This window comes from Odocoileus virginianus, chromosome 34 (assembly GCF_023699985.2).
Source record: "Odocoileus virginianus isolate 20LAN1187 ecotype Illinois chromosome 34, Ovbor_1.2, whole genome shotgun sequence".
NCBI classification, from domain to species: Eukaryota; Metazoa; Chordata; class Mammalia; order Artiodactyla; family Cervidae; genus Odocoileus; species Odocoileus virginianus.
Window position 1 is genome coordinate 20,250,224 of NC_069707.1, and position 5,255 is coordinate 20,255,478.

Below are 5,255 nucleotides of genomic sequence, written 5' to 3' on the forward strand. Positions count from 1 at the left end.
TGCTTTTAGTTTTTTCTCTGAAAGAGAAGCAATGAAAATGCAAGGGTCCAATTTTCACATCACATTCTCCAAGTAGTAAAATAGCAGCGCTATAACGTGGATGAAAAAAGTTTTCAGTTTCCTCCTATTCCTCCTTCAGTTTTTAATCATATTGGCATTAAAATTTATCTGGAGTCAGTGGGCTTTCCCAAAGAAAATTTTTAGTTGCCAAGTATTTTCAGAAATTTATTAAAGCATTACATATATGTAATTAGCTCTTATCTACCAAAAATATATATATATATATATTTGTATTTATTTATCTTATCTTCACTGAAGTGCTGTTTTTTTTTTTTTTTCCTGGCTGAACATAAGAACCTAGTGGACAGACAAATGCTGGCTTTATTTCTTTATAAGCAATAACTGAAGTCTTTTTTTTTTCATTCAATGGAAACTGCATGTTCATAATAAATTCACAAAAGGCAATATAAGCAAACACCTACCGAACAGGCATCTGCCAAACAAGTCATGTTAAGGTAGGACTCTACCAAGTAGCACTATGGCATTATAGACATTCCATTTTTATTTTTTCAAGTCTGTCAGTTCTTTGCTAATTTTTTCCCCCCTAGCAGGGGATAGTGTGTAATCACAAAGTAAGGCCTAGAAACCATTCATAGTCACTCCCAATATTAGGGCGGACATCATTCTCAAGAGCTGATATAAACCAGACTGAGCAGGAAGTACTCAACTAGAGCCACATTTGGGCCCATTCAAATAGTCTCCACTAACAATTTGCTGATACACATGTTCCCTTCTAGACTGATTTTGTGTTAACCTTCAAAAGCTTCTAACAAGTAAGACTGCAAAGTTTTCAAAGAGTTGTAGTCTTAGGGGGACTGCTACGTTCCAAAGAATATGTTTTAATTCACAAAATGTCATTGGTAACGTCTTGTCCATAAACATGGTTGGCAAAATTTTAAAAAGGCACAAAAGGGGAATAACGAGAAATGCTTTCCACTTTCAGTGAAGAGTACCAAAGCAAATATCTTTCACGAGAAAAGACAGAGAAAAGTGTTCAGTACGTCATGCACAACTTGAGCTAAAAAAAAAAAAATTATCTTTTAGGTCCTGAAGCTTGAGAAAATGAGTTTTCCTAATCACGTGCTTCATGTCAAATAAAAGGTAAAGCTGCACAAATACATGTTTGGTTTAACAGTGGACCCTTTTTTTTTTAAGTGAGGCAATTAAACAAAGGCAATTAAAAAAACCAAAATACCTTCATCATCAAAGCAACTCCACCTGTCGCCTCTGTCCCTTTTACCACTTAGGGGGGTAAAATGTCCGGTAGAATGTAAAATGCAGCATTCCCAATCATGGGATCTAGAAACTTTTCATGATAACTTATTGCAAATTGCACTTGACAGTTCACCACGACAATGGAAAACTGGCCCCTTGTTCGCTTATACAGTTCTTGAGCCCCAAAGGGAAGTCACCAGCAGAATGACCTGGATAAAAAGTTTGCAGCTGTGCTCAGCCAGCTAGCTCCACCCTCCGGGTGGGAGCCCACCCAGGATACCGCCTTGTCCTGCTCCTTCGTGGGACTCTCATCCTCGGGCAGGTAGTCAGGCAGCTCTGTGTTCTGTTCTACCTCCACAGGCGTGTCCTGGAATGGGACCAGCATCTCTTCTCCACTCTCGCTCTTCACAACCTGCTGAGCCTTCATAACCTTGGGTGATGCTATTGCTGATGCCGACGCCTCTGCTTTAAGGTCTGAACGGATTCGTACCACACATCTCTGAACGGCCATTTGAAAAGTAAAGCTAATAACACCTTTAATTTTTAACAAGGCCTCTTCACACAGGTTTCTCCGGGACGTATCATCAAGACCATCTATATGCAAAACCACTGTTTTGGCACGTTTGTTTGTAGTTCCCAGGAAAAACTGAGCTTTCCTTCGACATGAATTCATTTCACTGAAACTATCCCCATCTGCCATATTGGAAGATTGAAGAATGTCATAGATTTCAGAGGCTAGCAGTTTTGTTTTCCCTGGAGTTGTAGACTTCTGTATAACATTTTGCAAGCTTAACATCATTCCCAGCTCTCCTTTCATCTTTTCTCTGTTGGCACGGCACTCTGCCAAGTATCGAAGAGCAAGCAAAGCTGAGTGGACGGCAGGGGGGTTGGGATGGTCCATAAATAAAATAAGGCCAGGCAGACACCCCTGATCCTGGGCAATGGCTCGTCGGTTTAAAGGATCTGCGGCTCGGTCTCGGAGCTGGTTAACTACAGAGAGAGCATCAGGTTCCTCATTCATGGTGGAGGAGGACAAATTCAACTTCTATGCCATACACGTGGACAAAATCTTCTTAAATTCACTCCAGCGCTCTAGGAATTCACAGCCTGCCGCACCATTAGGGCCACATCGACGATGAGGTAGAGGAACCCAGAGGCGCGTAGCAGGGTCAGCGACGACAAACGACCAAGCTGTCTTCTGGAGCCTCGATGCCTATCTTGAGAAGGGAAAAAAGAAAGGATGGATGTCAATATTAAAACAAGGCAAATTTCATCATCTCCTAAGACTGGGTCCCTGAGAGGAATTGTTCTAACTCAGGAAAATAAGTCATTCTTTCCTCTATTTGCAACCAAGAAATAGGCAGCTTCTTAGACATGGATGCCAGGCTATTGAGAAGATGCAACTAATTGCATTTGACATGATAAGTAAGGCTGTATCATCGGCACAGAATCCCCTTAATGGAGTTTTTCTCTTTGATAAGAAGATCCAGAGACTACAAAATCTGCCAGAAGAGGGAGGGTTGATGGTTCTATGATATCTTGATGAGATGATATTATCCTGCACTTAGAAAATGCCACTTCACATTATTCTCTACTATAAAGTCTATAATTAATACCCACTATACACTGTAATTCTGAGTCTTACCTCATATTGAATTTAATGTTTTTCTTCCAATTCTTGAAGGAGTTTTGCTTTGGGTAACCCCTGGGTATAGGTGCTAGAGATATGGAATTGTGGATAGAATTTTTAAAAATATTTTCTCCTCGCCTCATCCAATTTTCTTCAGAGGCAGGCATCATTTCTCCCAACACATCCGTTACATTATACAAAGTCTTTTGTCCAACCTCCCAGGAATAAAATTCAGGCTTCTTATTGCTGAAACCTATAAGAAAAATTAATTCCTAGCATATTGTCATGTATAATACATCTGGGAAAGAAAGTTACTCATGGCCTCAGTGAAATTTTGGCAAGATTTTTACTGTCACACCATTAGTGCCTACAAATGGGAAGAACATGTGTATTAACAATTAGAGAAATCTCATATGGGATGACATCATCTATATACGAGCTGAAGTGTATACTCCTATAAAATAAAACCAAATATTTTTCTGGCAGAAATCTAGCTCATTAAAAACTCTAAAAAGTGTAGCCTGAAACAAAATTCCCAGAAGTTGGCACATACAGGTGAGCTTCATCAGTTCCCAGCTTTACTCACAACCCCTATGACACAGTATGAGGATGTTTCAATATGCTACAAGAGAGCATGAGTGCCACTAAGATGTGATTTTTGTTCTATGTTTTGTGGTGTGTTTGGTGGATTAAGTTTAGGGATATTTGGTCAGTCGGAAAAGAAAATCCTACCAATAAAACGTATCTCAGTAGGTGATAGTACTGCTTCTTTAATGGTGGCTCAGCCATAAAGAATCCACCTGCAAGGCAGGAAATGCAGGTTTGATCCCTGGATTGGGAAGATTCACTGGAGAAGGGAATGGCAATCCACTCCAGTATTCTTGCCTGGAGAATTCCATGGACAGAGACGCTCTGGCTACAGTCCATGGGGTCGCAAAGGGTCAGACACGACTTCGGGACTAAACCACAACCGTCACCATCAGTTGGTAATAATGAACTGAATCAGCAGCCAGAGGAGATGCTAGACAGGACTAAGTGCATATAATAGAGTGAAATACTTGAATGTTACCAGTTTTCCCAAGTGTTGACATACACCAAACCTTTGGGTAACATCCACTTTCAAGTCAGGTAAAAAGATACCCTCAGATCATATTATTTCCTCAATAAAAATTCAATTAATTTATCCAGCCCATCACTTAACAACAAGCAACCTGAGATTCTTGTACTCCCATGGAAAGGTGGCTAAAGCATATGAGAACAGGGAATTAGTTAAAGACCTGAGTGCCCAGACTGTCTCTGTCCCTCAGTAGCTAAATGACCTTGAGCAGGTTAGTGAACTTCTCCTACGCCCTTTTCTCCTGATTTAAAATGGGGAAAATAATAACTATCTCACAGGATGAGATTAGTGACCATATGTAAACATTTTCTTCTATTTTAAACTGACTCCTGAACATCAGGCCTTGGGAGTCCTTGTTTTCCCCTCCAAAATGTTGACATATAATATTTGAGTTCCATTTTATTTCTATCAACTAGGTAATTAACTTGGAAAATATTTAAACTGCATTGTATATTTTATTAACTCTACTTACTTCTGATAGATGCTTAAAAGTTGATTCTAACTCAAAAGATCTATATTCTTTCTTTGCTTTTTACACATTTAAAAAATCTTAAAGTATCCTTATGATGGTTTTTCATGCCTCTTTTAGAGTATTGGGAATTTAATTAGATCTGTATAGAGTTTAAGCCCAAGCAATGGAAACTAGAGGTAGAAATTCAATAGGTTGAAGAGTGAATGATTTGAGAACAGACGGGCTTTTCTAGTGACCACAAGCAAATTTTATCAAAGTAATACCTGAAAGTGCTCTGAGTATGAAAGTCATGGGTGCTGAGCTAGCATCTCAAAAGTTCAAGGAAGGACTCGCTCGTGCTGTCTAGTAGAGCTATGTGATGATGGATGGTCAATATCTGGACTATTTAATCCTGCAACCACTAGGTACATCATGAATACTCAGCACTTCGAATGTGGCTACTGTGACTGAATTTCTTGCTTCATTTTAAAAAGAAAGGATATATGTGTATACACAACTGAATCACTTTGCTGTATACCCGAAACTAACACAACGTTGTAAATCAACCATACTCCAGTAAAAAATAAATTAAAAAGAAAGGAATTTTTTTAAAAAGTAAATTGGACAACCTGCTTCTACATACTTCCTTAAAGCCAGAAGCCCTCTAACCTTCACAAGTTGTACTTTTCTGTCTCTTATGTTTATTCAGACAAGTCCTACGATTTTTTTTATATGTATATCTGACAGTCATCGTTCTTTTTCTATTCCCTTCACCAGCTTTT

General features: G+C 39.0%; 1 pseudogene; it reads right to left on the bottom strand.

Annotated features, from left to right (window-relative positions):
* Nucleotides 1-303: 303 nt before the first annotated feature.
* On the bottom strand, nt 304-2,482 carry LOC110134559 (armadillo repeat-containing protein 1 pseudogene; annotated as a pseudogene).
* Between the last annotated feature and the right edge of the window lie 2,773 nt (nt 2,483-5,255).